The following is a 17,714-nucleotide window of genomic DNA, read 5'->3' as shown; positions in this document are numbered from 1 at the left end:
CTGAGTGGTGTGTGCATCGGTGGAGCATAGTGGGTGCATTGGTGGAGCTTAGTTGGAGCATCGGTGGAGCTGTGTGGTGGGTGCATCGGTGGAGCTGTGTGGAGGGTGCCTCGGCGGAGTTGTGTGGAGGGTGCCTCGGCGGAGTTGTGTGGTGGGTGCATCGGTGGAGCTGTGTGGTGGGTGCTTTGGTGGAGCTGTGTGGTGGGTGCATCTGTGGAGCTGTGTGGTGGATGCATCTGTGGAGCTGTGTGGTGGGTGCCTCGGTGGAGCTGTGTGGTGGGTGCATCTGTGGAGCTGTGTGGAGGGTACCTTGGTGGAGCTGTATGGTGGGTGCCTTGGTGGAGCTGTGTGGTGGGTGCATCGGAGAAGCTGTGTGGTGGGTGCATCGGTGGAGCTGTGTCGGTGGAGCTGTGTGGTGTGTTCATCGGTGGAGCTGAGTGGTGGGTGCATTGGTGGAGCTGCGTCGGTGGAGCTGTGTGGTGGCTGCATCGGTGGAGCTGTGTGGTGGTTGCATCAGTGGAGCTTTGTGGTGGGTGCATTGGTGGAGCTGTGTCGGTGGAGCTCTGTGGTGGGTGCATTGGTGGAGCTGGGTGGTGGGTGCATCGGTGGAGCTGTGTCAGTGGAGCTGTGAGGTGGCTGCATCGGTGGAGCTGTGTGGTAGGTGCATCGGTGGAGCTGTGTGGTGGGTGCATCGGTGGAGCTGGGTGGTGGGTGCATGGGTGGAGCTGTGTCAGCGGAGCTGTGTGGTGGCTGCATCGGTGGAGCTGTGTGGTGGCTGCATCGGTGAAGCTGTGTTGGTGGAGCACTGTGGTGGGTGCATCGGTGGAGCTGGGTGGTGGGTGCATCGGTGGAGCTGTGTGGTGGGTGCATCGGTGGAGCTGTGTGGTGGGTGCATTGGTAGGGCTGTGTGGTGGGTGCCTCAGTGGAGTTGTGTGGTGGATGCCTCAGTGGAGGTGTGTGGTGGGTGCATCGGTAGGGCTGTGTGGTGGGTGCCTCAGTGGAGCTGTGTGGTGGGTGCATCGGTGGAGCTGTGTCAGTGGAGCTGTGTGGTGGGTGCATCAGTGGAGCTGTGTGGTGGGTGCATCGGTGGAGCTGTGTGGTGGGGGCATGGTAGAGCTGTGTGGTGGGTGCCTCGGTGGAGCTGTGTGGTGGGTGCCTCGGTGGAGCTGTGTGGTGGGTGCCTCGGTGGAGCTGTGTAGTGAGTGCCTCGGTGGAGCTGTGTGGTGGGTGCATCGGTGGAGCAGTGTCAGTGGAGCTGTGTGGTGGGTGCATCAGTGGAGCTGGGTGGTGGGTGCATTGGTGGAGCTGTGTCGGTGGAGCTGTGTGGTGGCTGCATCGGTGGAGCTGTGTGGTGGGTGCATCAGTGGAGCTGTGTGGTGGGTGCATCGGTGGAGCTGTGTGGTGGGTGCATCGGTGGAGCTGTGTCGGTGGAGCTGGGTGGTGGGTGCATCGGTGGAGCTGGGTGGTGGGTGCATCGGTGGAGCTGTGTCGGTGGAGCTGTGTGGTGGCTGCATCGGTGGAGCTGTGTGGTGGGTGCCTTGGCGGAGTTGTGTGGTGGGTGCGTCGGCGGAGCTGTGTGGTGGGTGCATCGGTGGAGCTGTGTGGTGGGTGCTTCATGGAGCTGTGTGGTGGGTGCATCTGTGGAGCTGTGTGGTGGGTGCATCTGTGGAGCTGTGTGCATCTGTAGAGCTGTGTGTTGGGTGCCTCGGTGGAGCTGTGTGGTGGGTGCATCTGTGGAGCTGTGTGGTGGGTGCCTCGGTGGAGCTGTGTGGTGGGTGCCTCAGTAGAGCTGTGTGGCGGGTGCATCGGTGGAGCTGTGTGGTGGGTGCATCGGTGGAGCTGTGTCGGTGGAGCTGTGTGGTGTGTGCATCGGTGGAGCTGTGTGGTGGGTGCATCGGTGGAGCTGTGTGGTGGCTGCATCGGTGGAGCTGTGTGGTGGGTGCATCGGAGCTGTGTGGTGGGTGCTTCGTGGAGCTGTGTGGTGGGTGCTTCGTGGAGCTGTGTGGTGGGTGCTTCGTGGAGCTGTGTGGTGGGTGCATCTGTGGAGCTGTGTGGTGCGTGCCTCGGTGGAGCTGTGTGGTGGGTGCCTCGGTGGAGCTGTGTGGTGGGTGCATCGGTGGAGCTGGGTGGTGGGTGCATCGGTGGAGCTGTGTCGGTGGAGCTGTGTGGTGGCTGCATCGGTGGAGCTGTGTGGTGGGTGCATCGGTGGAGCTGTGTCGATGGAGCTGTGTGGTGGGTGCATCGGTGGAGCTGGGTGGTGGGTGCATCAGTGGAGCTGTGTCGGTGGACTGTGTGGTGGGTGCATTGGTGGAGCTGGGTGGTGGGTGCATCGGTGGAGCTGTGTCAGTGGAGCTGTGAGGTGGCTGCATCGGTGGAGCTGTGTGGTAGGTGCATCGGTGGAGCTGTGTGGTGGGTGCATCGGTGGAGCTGGGTGGTGGGTGCATGGGTGGAGCTGTGTCAGTGGAGCTGTGTGGTGGCTGCATCGGTGGAGCTGTGTGGTGGCTGCATCGGTGAAGCTGTGTTGGTGGAGCACTGTGGTGGGTGCATCGGTGGAGCTGGGTGGTGGGTGCATCGGTGGAGCTGTGTGGTGGGTGCATCGGTGGAGCTGTGTGGTGGGTGCATTGGTAGGGCTGTGTGGTGGGTGCCTCAGTGGAGCTGTGTGGTGGATGCCTCAGTGGAGCTGTGTGGTGGGTGCATCGGTAGGGCTGTGTGGTGGGTGCCTCAGTGGAGCTGTGTGGTGGGTGCATCGGTGGAGCTGTGTCAGTGGAGCTGTGTGGTGGGTGCATCAGTGGAGCTGTGTGGTGGGTGCATCGGTGGAGCTGTGTGGTGGGGGCATGGTAGAGCTGTGTGGTGGGTGCCTCGGTGGAGCTGTGTGGTGGGTGCCTCGGTGGAGCTGTGTGGTGGGTGCCTCGGTGGAGCTGTGTAGTGAGTGCCTCGGTGGAGCTGCGTGGTGGGTGCATCGGTGGAGCAGTGTCAGTGGAGCTGTGTGGTGGGTGCATCAGTGGAGCTGGGTGGTGGGTGCATTGGTGGAGCTGTGTCGGTGGAGCTGTGTGGTGGCTGCATCGGTGGAGCTGTGTGGTGGGTGCATCAGTGGAGCTGTGTGGTGGGTGCATCGGTGGAGCTGTGTCGCTGGAGCTGGGTGGTGGGTGCATCGGTGGAGCTGGGTGGTGGGTGCATCGTGGAGCTGTGTCGGTGGAGCTGTGTGGTGGCTGCATCGGTGGAGCTGTGTGGTGGGTGCCTTGGCGGAGTTGTGTGGTGGGTGCGTCGGCGGAGCTGTGTGGTGGGTGCATCGGTGGAGCTGTGTGGTGGGTGCTTCATGGAGCTGTGTGGTGGGTGCATCTGTGGAGCTGTGTGGTGGGTGCATCTGTGGAGCTGTGTGGTGGGTGTATCTGTAGAGCTGTGTGTTGGGTGCCTCGGTGGAGCTGTGTGGTGGGTGCATCTGTGGAGCTGTGTGGTGGGTGCCTCGGTGGAGCTGTGTGGTGGGTGCCTCAGTAGAGCTGTGTGGCGGGTGCATCGGTGGAGCTGTGTGGTGGGTGCATCGGTGGAGCTGTGTCGGTGGAGCTGTGTGGTGTGTGCATCGGTGGAGCTGTGTGGTGGGTGCATCGGTGGAGCTGTGTGGTGGCTGCATCGGTGGAGCTGTGTGGTGGGTGCATCGGAGCTGTGTGGTGGGTGCTTTGTGGAGCTGTGTGGTGGGTGCTTTGTGGAGCTGTGTGGTGGGTGCTTCGTGGAGCTGTGTGGTGGGTGCATCTGTGGAGCTGTGTGGTGCGTGCCTCGGTGGAGCTGTGTGGTGGGTGCCTCGGTGGAGCTGTGTGGTGGGTGCATCGGTGGAGCTGGGTGGTGGATGCATCGGTGGAGCTGTGTCGGTGGAGCTGTGTGGTGGCTGCATCGGTGGAGCTGTGTGGTGGGTGCATCGGTGGAGCTGTGTCGATGGAGCTGTGTGGTGGGTGCATCGGTGGAGCTGGGTGGTGGGTGCATCAGTGGAGCTGTCTCGGTGGACTGTGTGGTGGGTGCATCGGCGGAGCTGTGTGGTGGGTGCATCGGTGGAGCTGTGTGGTGGGTGCATCTGTGGAGCTGTTTGGGTGGTGCATCTGTGGAGCTGTGTGGTGGGTGCATCTGTGGAGCTGTGTGGTGGGTGCCTCTGTGGAGCTGTGTGGTGGGTGCATCGGTGGAGCTGTGTGGTGGGTGCATCGGTGGAGCTGTGTGGTGGGTGCCTTGGTGGAGCTGTATGGTGGGCGCCTCGGTGGAGCTGTGTGGTGGGTGCATTGGTGGAGCTGGGTGGTGGGTGCATCGGTGGAGCTGTGTCTGTGGAGCTGTGTGGTGGGTGCATCGGTGGAGCTGGGTGGTGGGTGCATCGGTGGAGCTGTGTGGTGGGTGCATCGGTGGAGCTCTGTGGTGGGTGACTCAGTGGAGCTGTGTGGTGGGTGACTCAGTGGAGCTGTGTGGTGGGTGCCTCAGTGGAGCTGTGTGGTGGGTGCATCGGTGGAGCTGTGTGGTGGGTGCATCAGTGGAGCTGTGTGGTGGGTGCATCTGTGGAGCTGTGTGCTGGGTGCATCGATGGAGCTGTGTTGTGGGGGCATGGTAGAACTGTGTGGTGGGTGCCTCGGTGGAGCTGTGTGGTGGGTGCCTCGGTGGAGCTCTGTGGTGGATGCATCAGTGAAGTTGTGTGGTGGGTGCATTGGTGGAGCTTAGTGGGTGCATTGGTGGAGCTGTGTGGTGGGTGCATTGGTGGAGCTTAGTTGGAGCATCGGTCGAGCTGTGTGGTGGGTGCATTGGTGGAGCTGTGTGGTGGGTGCATCAGTGGAGCTGTGTGGTGGAGCTGAGTGGTGGATGCATCGGTGGAGCTGTATGGTGGCTGTGCGAGTGAAAACTGGAATGTTGCTTCTCTTGTGAACTGGCTTTATAATTTCCATCATTGTTCTACGTGTTAAAACTTGAGGCATATTTAAATCAGTTGTGCTAATGTCCGATCCCGGAAACTGCATTGTGCACACTTCTAATTTCAGGGCCTCAAGTAGCAGTCACTGTGTTTTATTTGGGAACAACTCGTCTCTGGTGGTTGTGCTCTAGGAAGATAATGCAGAGGTGCGAATGGAGATGTCTGGAGTGAATGGGACGAAGGGCTGTTTTTTTTTTCTTCTTAAATTTGCATCACGGGACCTGTGTATTAATGTCAACCTTTTTGTTGACTCGCGAATGAGGTTGATTTCATCACATACATTCAATGAGGACTAAACCTCTTTAGGAAGGTGTTGCAGGTTTGCAAAAATGGTTACCCATATTGAAGTCTTTAGAAGCATGGTGCTTTGTGAGATGGCGAAAATCACTGAAAAGCGGACATCATCCAAATAAGGGTAAGTTAACAAGCATGCGTCTGCATGTATGGCAAAGTTATGTTTGACACTGCGAAGAAAAACCTCACTGAATGAGAGATCAAATGAGCATAGGTGTTGTTGCTCTGTATGGGAATTGTGCTCTGGCAGGGGCAGCCAAGGCTTTCGTGATCTACAAAACAAGAGTTATTTGATTTGGGTAATAACTGTCAATCGTTTAACAGCAAAAGAGGCCTGATCTGGTATTTGCCTGGAGCAGTGCAAATGGTCGCCATAAAGTCTCCATGGTTAGGTTGATATATTTTTGCTATGTCGTTTCTTCGTGTCCATGGTTGCCTGTTTGTATGTAGGCCCAGGCTGCAGAGTCTAGAGGCTGCATTTCTGCCTGTGTAAATCGACTCTCCCTGTTGCCGAGGGCCTCCGTTGCAAAGCTGTGCCAGGGGCTCGGCCTCGGCGCTGAGCGATAGGGAGGGAGGGAGAGAGGAAGGAGGGGTAGATAGAAATGCAAGGTGGCAAATTTAAAAAAACAAGCATTGGTAAATGCAGTGTAAAAAAAAAAAAAAGCGGAATGAAGTCCCAGGCATCGGAGCTAGGGAAAGTTAAGTGTGCAGGCCAGGGAACGTGGGGGGGGCGGGGAGAGGCAAGAAGGGAAGAATATCTGAGAGTAAGGGTGACGAGACGCACGGGGAGCAGCAGCCTTTGATGTGCCGGCCGTGGGCAGTGAATAATTAGGGGAGGAGAAATGCCAGAGCGCACGCTGGGGTAAGCTTGAAGGGGGAGGCTGGTGGCTTTGATGCTGTGCACGCGCTTTTTCACGAGCACAGCATCAAATCGCCCCTTTAGTTAAGGTCTGGATAAGCCATAACATGTTCGACATCTGCAATTCTTGCGCATTGGCAGAGGTCGAGCCCTAAAAATGTGGGATCTCACATGCATGAGCCAGATTTGATGTCTCTGTATTTCGTTTGGATGCTCAATCCGGCCGTTGAAACCATTCGTTGGGTTTCTATGATAAATACACCAGGAATAACATGCATTAAATAATGTTAGAGCACATTTAGTATTTCTAAAATAACAGCCAGTCTTGTCTTAGTTTTAAAGACAAGCATTTGCAGTCTTCGCTATTTTATCGGATCACTAAAGAAGAAATCCCGCTACCCACCACGGTATAGAGAGAGGCTCAGTGCTGCAAAACCACATAAACCTCACCAGACAATAGGGTTATCGCACACTTTGAAGCTTACTAGGAAACTCGAGGTATTTGTATCTCTGTGATACATTTATAACACTACCAATATGGCGGCCTCATACGCACCTTCCCGTTTGAATGTGAAAATACACTCCCATTCAAACATGGCCCCTGACCACCGGGCGTATCGTTGGCTAGTGTGAAATATGCTGAGCCATTTGTTTTCAGCAGTTCGTAATTAGACAGATGGAGTGGAGATCATCTTCTAGACTATTCTTTCCTTGCTTGAACGACTCCGATTTAAAGTACAGGTCTATAAATGATTACATGGAGCTGGCATGATGTCTTTTCTTCCGTGTTGTCATTTAGAACTCTGAAAACAAACGGCTGGCATGTGGTGCAGGACTACTCATGCGATGTTATCACCTGGCAAAATGAAAGCGCATAAAAGCAAACGTTAAAGTTGAATTTTGTGAGTATATTTTATCACTCGCGTTTCAGAATTGAGATGCGAAGTACAAGGTACATTTAAAATAGCTTGTCTGTGTCTGCAAAACATTGTGCCCCGTGTGAGGCTCGAACTCACGACCTTCAGATTATGAGACTGACGCGCTGCCTACTGCGCTAACGAGGCTCTGCAAATTCCTCCGAGCACGGTGTTTATAAAGTAAAAACCAGGTAAATGACAGTTGAATTTCTTATTCTGGTATTTTACCTGGTCAAATTTTTTTAGTCATGTTATTGCAGCAGTTTAACCTGAAAAATAAAACATTATTTGCTATCATTTCTACATTTTTTTAGGCATTTTCTGTGCCAGTTCCAAAGAAACTGTTCTTAAAATGCTTTGGCGATTTTCTTAATTGCTATGGCCAGTCTTAGTAGTTACAAGGTAAATATGATATTTGTTATCTTTTTTTTTTTTTTACGTAGGTGGCCACATAATAAACAACAAATATACCTTTATACCATATAAATATGCTCCTACATGCCTTGAGAGCCCTCTACTGGCTGGCAGAAGATCCACCTTTATGTTGCTTTATATTGCCCAAAATATTTGCCAGTAAATAGCAGGAGAACTTTTTCATCTGGAAGAAAATCACAACATAAATATCCAACGGGGGGTGGAAGACTTTGCTCTTTCTTACGTGACCACAATACCCACAATGCTGGAAGTTACAGCAACAGTATGAACAAGACATACAAACCTTATTATGTATGGAAACACATGCATGTTTATGCATTACATGGGCATGCAAGTGTGGGTATTTAAATATGGCTATGTGCATGTATATGTGTTTTTGTACATGAAGTCTTATATTTCTTAAGGATATAAGAATTATATCAATAGATAAATATTTTCATAGTTACAGGGTTTTGCTTTGTATAGAGATGTACCTGTATATATGAGGGTAAGTACATGTGTGTATTTGTTACTTTGGCACTGTTTGACAAATCTTAACAAAACTTTTCAAAAAAAGTTAATCCATCTCACCTCCTTCCATGAAATTTTGGGGTGATTTGTCAAGCGCGGGCCAAGGAAAAAAGGGGGGGTGTGCCCAAAACACATGTTCCTCACAAATTTTTCGATTGAAAAAATAGACTCTCCTACAGCCAAACTGGCTAACTGGAATTATACCAAATTTGGCAGAAAGCTAGATCTTGGGCTAGAAAGTGTGCTTTTTGTGATTTGGTGTACATCCATTCAGTACATTTTGCGAAATTAAGTTTAAAATGTATGTATATACCACATGGTTAAGGATTTGTGGAAATAACTGATCAAAAGATACAATCTGATTGGCTGGCACCATATCAACGTAGATGTGGCAACAGCTATTTTAGGACTCAGAAGCTCAGTTCCCTGTCCTGAAACAAGGTTAAAAAAACAAATAGGGTTAGGGTAGGGATACCATGCCCCCCTAGGACTGGTGGGCTTCCCTAAGGGACCCCCCCCCCCACCTGTACTGGGCCAAAAACGTAATATTTTCTGTAACTATACCACAGATCCGCAGAGGACCCGAGGCACTGATTAAAAGACGATATGCCAGGCTTTTGCCATTTTCAAAAGTAAGCCCCCCGGGGTGGGCCAGGACCCGGGAGGTTGGCACTGTAGGAAAGTGCCCCCTTTGACATGGTTACCCCCACTTTTTGCCTGTTATCTGGTGCGCATTTGACTGAAAGTGGGCTGGGTTACTGCAAACTAGGTCCCCAGGACTAGTGTTCTTTCCTTAAAATGTTCCACAATTGACACCCCCATTCCAGGATGAAGTTAATGGGTTGTTGTGTGGGAGGATCACTGTTTCTCAGGGTTTCTTCAATCACTCTTAGTGTGGCTGAATGACCACAGCACCTTTAGCTCACGTTTATATAACGCAACCTTTAGCAGTAATGATCACGCTACAAATTACAAGCACCTGGCCCTCCAATGGAGAACCGAGACCTTAGCAAAACTTCTAATGGTATAGATACCCTAATGGTAAACAGTATCTTTACCCAAGTACCAAGGGACATTTTACCCCCTAAAGCAGCACCATACACTTTGTTTTAATAATGACAGAGGGATCCCCTTAATAAAAATTAATCACTCTCCCTCCAGCCATTTTTTAATTCACCTTCTAGGACTTCACTGTCACTTACACCCATACGGCTTCGTCAAAAGATCTCTGAAAAAGAGACCCTTCGAGTGACCCATAGGGCATTTCAGCGCAAGCCCGACGAGGAGCAAAAGCCCAATGATGAAGCATGACAACCTTTGAGGTATATAAGGGCATCAAGATGAGGACACACTGGCCCCCACAATTAGAGTAGCACAGGAATGGTGACTCCCTTTTGGTATACGCTTTACATGAGCACAAGTTGCAAGTTGCATTACAGATGGTCACATTCATTTTTGTTAGGCATGGGGAGATTAAGTGATTTGCAAAAACAACAATTGATGGACAGAATGCAGAACAATGTCATACATTCACCCCAGTACAGAGATCTGGGTCGAAATCCATCGCTTATTTTGCACTCCACACCACCCCAGTTCAGACATGGCCATATGCAAATCAGCCCCGACCATGTGCCTCATGGGAACAGTCCAGCTCGAACTGCGAAGCCATGTCTTTCCTGAACCAGATTTAAGCATCCTAGGACTGGTTTCCGGCTATCAGCTGTCTGCAGCCAGGATAGCTTGACTCCAGTGGTGTGGAGAGCATAGCACTCACATGAGCATACCCATCCCACTCGGGGTGACAAATTCAAACACAACAGTTGATGGACAGAATGCAGAACAATGTCATACATTCACCCCAGTACAGAGATCTGGGCCTAAATCCATCGTTTTTTTGCAATCCACACCACCCCAGTTCAGACATGGCAATATGCAAATCAGCCTTGACCCTGTGCCTCATGGGAACAGTCCAGCCCGAAGTGATTTGCCCAGAATCACAGGATGTTGAGTGTCCCTGCCTAGACCCATACCCGGCTTCCCAGCTTCGAGGTCGACTTCCCTAGCCGTTAGGCCACCCCCTCTCCCCTTCTCTCTCCCTGTTGTTACTTTCCCCCTACCCTCCGTGTTGCTTTCTCCCAACCTGTGTTGCTTCCACCCTCCGCCATTCACCGTGTCACCTCCAAGTCCTCTCCATAGTTTTGCTTATGCGTACTGCATTGCTTTGGCATCACCTCTGCCTTCCCCATGTTGCTTCAAAGTGTTGGTTTGGTATCCCCCGCCCTCCTCCATGTTGGTTCGCCATTCCTCTGCATTCTCTCGTATTGCTTCCACCCTTACTCATTGCTTCCAAGTTCCAACCCCGCCCGCTTTTAACAAAAAACAAAACTTGTTTATACATTTTTCTTTTCTGTTTAGTTACTGATTTATGAGTAATTAAAAAAAGAAATAGCCCCCACCTCATTTTGCAGGCATGTGCATGTATGGGCACACACACCTACATAATGACGTGGGCGACCGTGTCAAAGCAGATTGTTCCAAATACCGTTTTCCTTTATAAAAAAATGTAATGTGGGTCATGTGTGTCAGTGAAATGTAATGTGGGTCATGTGTGTCAGTCTATTGCACACACAATGTTGTGTTTATGTTCAATGTAACATCCATAACAATAGAATCTTGCTCTATTGCTGCTTTGGCTAGTGAATTCTATTGCAAGTGTTGAAAAGAATCATGTGCACTTAGACAGAGGGTCAAAATTACCCATTGAGGAGACATGCCTGATAGAACTTAGGTTGTAGGCATTTAGGGTCGTTAGGATTTGGCATGGTGACAGAGAAAGGCTAAGAAAATAAGAGTTAGAAAGAAGGGAGGTTGACCCGAAAGGCCAGCAAAGAAGAGGGAAATGGAACAATGAAGTGGAGACAGAGAGAGAAAATATGAAAGCGGAAAGAAAACAGGATAGGGGGAAAAGAGTGGAAAATACCTATGAGGGAGAGAAGGAAAAGGATGACAAAAAAAGCGGGGGATAAGATGCAACAGGATCAGAAATAGAGATATTTGAAAGGGGGTAAATGAGGAAGAAATGCAAGATGGAGAAGAAACAAGAAGAAAGAAAAATTAATGGGACAAGAAATACACATATAGATAGGAACAGACAGGAAAAGAACAAAGGAGCTGGATAAAAGGAAGAAAATGGCAGGAAGAATAGAGCGGGTAAGCCCAAAGGCTGAACAATGACAAAGAGCATAAGCAAGATCCCTTGACTGTGCAAGAGTGTGAGGCAAATACAAAATGGAGCCATATCTATTGCAAAGTGGATGCGTGGATAAGGAGGCATGAACGTACATGATAAATAAAGTTATGGAATGCAAAAACGAGATGACACAAGTGTAAAATATGGAATTAAAAAAGGGGAGGAGTGAGGGAAGCAGCAAAGAAGTAAGCTGATAGGAAAATTGGGAATGATAAAAGTAAGAAGGAAGTAAGAAGGAAATAAGAAGTGAGAAGAAGCATGGGGATGAAAAAGGAGTGTGACAGGAGTTTGAAAATTAGAAAGAGTGCTAAAGGCGTATGTAGTTGGGAAAATGGGAATGCAGAAGTGAGAAGAGTACAGAGACAGGGGTGGTGTTGAAAGTGATATTGCGTGGTGCTAGTGAAAGAATGAGGAATAACGTTGGAAATAAGAGATGAACTAAAGTGAGAGATATTTATTTGTCAAAGGTAGGATTTTACGTGAAAGGAAGAGTGGATAGTATAGATATTAGAGAACTTGAGGTGTAAATGTTGAAGGTAAATGCAAGGAGGGGAGAATGAGCAGTAGGGTGGCTTTGAATTTAGGAGAAATTGGAGGTGAGCCCAAAATATAGTTTAGAAAATGATAGTTTGTGAGTTATAGGTATACAGCTAATTAAAAGAGATTAAGCGAACCAATTAGAGATTGATGTGCAAAGAAACTCAGCAGAAATTGAGGAGAGGGCAAAATTGTCAGGACAAGTATGGGAAGTGAGAGGGGACATGGCAGAGCCATGAGAACAAGAGACATACATCTGTGGGTGAAAAGGAAACTCAAACAAATGAATGAACTCTGAAAATAGAAGTGGAGTGGAGAGCAGAATTGGGGGAGAGGAGAAAAGAATTGGGGGAGCAAGGAAAACAGAGTGGTAGAAATAAGAATAAAAGAGGCAAAGGACAGCCGTGATAGTGAGATGACGGCTTAAGTATGTTGATGAAGGACAGTAGGACTGGTACAATACAAGATTGAGTTATATATTCAAAGCAGAAAAGGTGATGAGAGAATGAGAGCTAATGATGAGAGGCAGACTCTGAAAGATGGGATCGAGAGATGTGAGAGATACAAAATGAATAGTAACGAAGCCCATTGATGCATTGCACCTCTTCCATGCCCCTCAACACACCAAGAAAACCACCAGGATGGCGGTGGTCGAGAGGGGGTACTGTCATGGTCACCCTAAAGAAAAAACACCCTAAGTAGAATACGTCATCCAAAGAAGCAAGGTTACGTCACCTCCGATTGGACCAAGACAGTGTCAACATGGAAAAGGTATTCAATGGAAAGAGGTGTCAAGCATAGCAATTCAAAGTGGTTCATGGCACTATGTAAAATTACTTCCAAGGAGTACATGTTGGGTTTATTAGGAATTTGTGTAAATCTAAATTTCTATTAGAGTTACCCACCGGGAGCACCTTCTGAACAGACTTACAGCACTGTGGAGGCTTTGGGTTGCCCAAACCCAGCTGTCTTAAGACAGCTAGGTTAGAGATGTTTAAAGTGTGCATTTGTGGCTGGCAGTCGCAAGACGGCCGACCAAAAAGACATGTGCACTTTAAACAGTACAATACCAGTCCACCCTTCTCCCTGCTGCTGTCACTTATCATTGGCCCGACCCCATCCTGACGCTTGGCTTGGGACGGGGGATGAAAAATAAAATTGTAAATAATTACCATTTTATTTTCCCTTCTGGGGCTTTAGGGAGATTTTTAAGTGGGGCGATGCTCCTCCGCTCAAAAAGAGAAGCTACCCCTGGCGGCAGCGCCTGGAAAGCATGGTCTCAACTTGCGTGCCGTTACAGAGACCTTCACATATTCCGGGTATTGTCGAGTCCCCGGTGTAAAGGACATGATAGCGTCCTCTCTCGTAATAAACATATTGTCGGGTGGAGATTGCCTAGCATGGCACATTCCCCATCCTTTAATCTATCAAATGACATGACCCTAGCCATCTTAGCAAATGGTTGTATAGACCATAAAGACATATCCAATGCATATGGGGCCCGCTGTATCACTCTCTTAACTGTCTATTCCCAGATCGGCATAACTGTTGAATCACATATGGTGAATATGGTGTCACCCCTGTGCCCCCATCAACAGGATGGGCAGGGGGTACCGTGTTGCCATCTTGGCTGCTGAAAAATGAGTCTGGCAGCCTGGTTCTGCACCTGCTGCAGTTTCCTAACTAGATACGCAGGTAACCCAAGATATAAGGAGTTTGCGTAATCTAGGTGAGAGATGACCAACGCTAGGGCAACCTGCACCAGTGCGTCTCTAGTAAGGAATTTACCAATCTTCCTAATCCTCCTCAACTAAAAAAAATCCTGTAGAGACCACACATCCTACCTGGGACTTCATAGATAGGTCATTAATAATTATGACTCTGAGGCTCTTAGTTGAACAGGTTGGCACTGGAGGACAGCCCAACTCTGTAGGCCAAAAATGTGAACTCCAGGGATTCTGAGAGCCACCAGTCAAAATCAGTTCAGTTTTATCCGGGTTTAGCTTCAAGTGATTGCTATTCATCCATTTACTGATGTACAGTAAGGTGGTCTAGAAACTGTAACTGCACAGGTATGTAATACAATTCTATATTTGGGACTTCTAGGCTCCCCTTTCCCCACACCCTCTTGAGCATACCCAACCCAACACGCAATTGCTTATTCGTCCATAGCAGGTCTACAACATGTCTGTCAATTTCTGTGAAGTAACGGCAGGGGATCTCATAAAACATACCTTGCATGGTGTACATCTTTATAAAAAACAACGGGGTTGACCCTGTGTCCCTCAGAACCTGGGTGATATGTAATTTAGAAAATAACGGTTCTGTCGGGTTCGAACAACAGATGATTTATCCAAACAGTTTTTTCAATACTACTAATAAAACCAACAGAACACCTCTGAAATACTGTGACAAATCCTTATAGTAATTAAAGAAGGAAGACCTAACTATTGTTTTATAATATCTTTATATCATTTTCTGAGTCAAAAAGGTCATTTCTGTACATTATATACATTAACTATCATTAACTAATACAATCTAGGAACCCTATCATTTCTTTCAAGTTTGTTGTGGGCTCCAAGTTTATGTGGCCTGTGAATAGATGTTGGTCTTATGAAATAATATTTTGTATATATGTGTATAGTTTTTCTATATGAAATTTGGATATAATTTGTTTATCACAAATTCACTATTCACTAATGTCACTTGGTTTTGCACTGTATTTGATATAATGACAGTTAAAGTATATAATGTACAGAAATGACCTTTTTTGACTCAGAAAATGATATAAAGATACTATAAAGCAATAGTCACAGTATTTCAGAGGTGTTCTGTTGGTTCTATTAGTAGTATTGAAAAAACTGTTTGGATAAATCATCTTTTGTTCGAACCCGACAGAACCGTTATTTTCTAAATTGCATGGTGTACAGGCACCAAGGCAGCACAACCATTTTATCTATTGCGATTCTGCCCATCAAGGATAGAGGTAGTGTCCTCCAGAAACCGTACTGCTGATAGCAGCCCCTCCACTATCCTGCCTATGTTAAGGTCCAAAAACGCCTGTTCCACATGGGCAACCTTTATCCCTAATTATCTCAAGTTGTCCGTCTCCCAGGGAAGTCCCACTTCTGCTAACCTTTCAGTCGGCATCCCGACCAGTGCCCCCTGAGGGAAAAGTCTAGACTTACTGCAATTGACACAGAGTGCCGAGACCTCCCCGAAATCGTACATGACACTCAATAATATGGTTACCCGAAACTCCGGTCGCCTAAGGTAGACCAGAGCATCATCAGCATATGAGAAATACAAATGAATGACCTCCCCCACTGCGATTCCCCAGTGGCCAAGAGCGTGGCGCAACACGCCCGTCACCAGTTCCATCGCCAGAGCAAACAGCAACAGTGGGCACCACTGCCAGGTGTCTCTGTACAATTAGAAACCGTCTGAGACTGTCCCACCTATCTTCACTCTCGCTCTCAGGTCTGTGTACAGTAGCTTAACCCACTGTATATATTTGGGGACAAGACCCACTTTTTTGAGCACCAGCCAGAGGTATACCCAGTCCACAGAGTTGAATGCTTGTTCAATATCTAGAAATGCTATGGCATAGGCATTGCCCAACAGTAGTTGGACATGATAAACATGCGAAAGGCACCTCAAATTACATAGGGTATTCCGTTTTGGGGAAAAACCTGCATTGGTCTGTCAGAAGGTGACCCAGTAGGGGAGCCACCGGTATACCACTAAGGATTTTTACGTCTACGTTTAACATGGAAAGTGGCCTTTATGAGGAAGCCTCTGTTGGTTCTTTACCCGGTTTTGGTATCATTACTACCATTGCTTCCCGCATGGTATCCAGGAGTCTCCCCCTCTGTAGTGCCTCACGATATACCTTGAGCAACCTGTCCACCAGGGTGCCCGCATAGCAGTGATAAAATTCTGCAGGCAGTCCATCACCCCAGGTAGTTTTCGTCGTCTTCAGTCCCCTTATTGCCCCAAGTATTTCCTCTTTGGAGATGAGTGTCTCTATTGACTCGCGATCACCCTCTGCAAGTCTCGAACGCGTGACCCTGGCCAGGTATTCCCACCCCCTCGCCATCACCCGTGCGGTTGAGTCGCGCAGGTCTTACACAAGTGGGATTTGAACGCCTCATTAATGGCTAGCTGCATACCAGCCAGTACACCCCTGTCATCTTTGATCACCAAGACCAGGGCCCACTGGCTGTCCTGCTTCACCAATCTGGCGGGGAGTGCCCCACCCTCTCCCCCTCTGCATGCAATCGCTGGTGGTGTGCCATATGAGTATATTTCTCCAGCCTGCGCCAGTCGTCTAGTATTTCCGCTACCAGTCTGGTCACTGTAGTGTCTTGCTTATAATAACGACAGACACTTACTTAGGTTTATCAGGAGCTTTATTCCTTGCTTCCTCTCTCATCCCTGTCCCTACTCTATCTAACCCTTTCCTGCCGTTACTCCTCCTCTTCCTCTGGCCCCCTAGCTCCACCCACACCCAACTACTAGACTGCACATTCTCACAGTCACTTGTCAGGGTTAGTAGGTAGGTCTCTCACTATGACGCCCAGATCTCCCTCGATGCTACCCAAGCTACGTTCCAGTTGTCGCCTGAACCTATAGGTGGTCTTCAGGCACTCTCCGCGAAAGACCACCTTCATGGAGTCCCACTCTTTGGACCTGCTCCCCGTGACTCACTCTTCAGCATGTTGCATGAGGTTAGTTAATAATGGTGCTTCTATATGGTATTCAATATACAAGTTAATTTATTTTGATGTTTGCTTGTTCGTTTTTTTGTTTGTTTTTTTACTTTATTCAAAACTTTTGAAGAGATTTGATGTTTTAATAAAAATGATAAATACGCGATTTACTTACATTTAAGTTAACGTTTAGTTCTGAAGTTAGAGTTATTTTAGGCTGTCTGATTCGTCTTTTTCAAACTCTGTAAATGAAAGTAAAAATAACTTGCCGTTTTATTGATCTTTTATTTGAGCACTCATGATAGTGAATAATGTTAAAATTTACCTCCTGGGGCCAGTAGATGGCACTCTTGTGCTTCTGTTCAGTGCGGTAGCCACAGTTGAACTGTTGACAGAATGGTGGATGGCCGTTTTTTATATGTTTTAGTAAAGTTGATGTTTTTTTAAACAAAATATGGTTTGGAATCCATTTTTTTTTATATGTATTTACTGTGAGAACGTGTTTTTTTATAATCGTTTTATTTAATGCACTTTCAGTTGATATATCGTTTGATGCACAGCCATTTTAGTTACCTTTCTAGTGTGTCATTATTGTAAAAATAGTTGGACTTCTTTTTAGGTCGAGCATTTGAGACCTCTTGTATAAACCTTAGTATATACTTGTATGTGTATGTACTTAGGGCTTGTCTGCTTCTACTTAGGGACTTGTTTCTGTTCAACTGCCTCTATTTAACTGTCTTGCTAGAAAAGGACCAGTAGAGGTTAGTAAAATACCAGAATTGCTTTCTGCTGGGGGGCTTTCTTTTTTTAATTTTTAATTTTTCTGGCAACTGCCTCTATTTAACTTTCTTGATAGAAATCGACCAGCAAAGGTCTGAAAAATATCAGAATCACTTTAGCATTCTCTAGATTCCAGTCCATAGAAATTGTCTTCCACGCGCACCCGTAGACAATAATATTTTTTTCATATCTTGTATTTTCAGTGATATGACCACTTAAGGCCCTGATTTCATATTAAAAATAGGGCTTTAATTATACCATTTCCTGCTGAAAGGCAATATTTCTCTCCATGTGTTCCCATACCTGGCGTGTAACTCAGTTTGGTGCTTTCTTTATCTCCATGTTAAAGAACAGTAGATGTTTCAGCACCCAGGCTAATGTGCTGCATAGCTAAATACATATTGTATTGTATGGTAGTTGCATTTATATAGCGCTTACTACCCCTGATGATGCGTCAAAGCGCTTTTTCGGCGAGTAGCACACT

At 48.2% G+C, this 17,714-nt stretch overlaps 1 non-coding gene across 1 annotated transcript; it reads right to left on the bottom strand.

Annotated features, from left to right (window-relative positions):
- Positions 1–7,080: 7,080 nt before the first annotated feature.
- On the bottom strand, positions 7,081–7,153 carry TRNAM-CAU (transfer RNA methionine (anticodon CAU)). Its single transcript has one exon. It is a non-coding gene; the product is annotated as a tRNA-Met (tRNA).
- Positions 7,154–17,714: the final 10,561 nt, after the last annotated feature.

This window comes from Lissotriton vulgaris, chromosome 12 (genome assembly GCF_964263255.1).
Source record: "Lissotriton vulgaris chromosome 12, aLisVul1.2, whole genome shotgun sequence".
In the NCBI taxonomy this organism is placed as follows: Eukaryota; Metazoa; Chordata; class Amphibia; order Caudata; family Salamandridae; genus Lissotriton; species Lissotriton vulgaris.
This window is presented reverse-complemented; position numbering and strand designations above follow the sequence as displayed.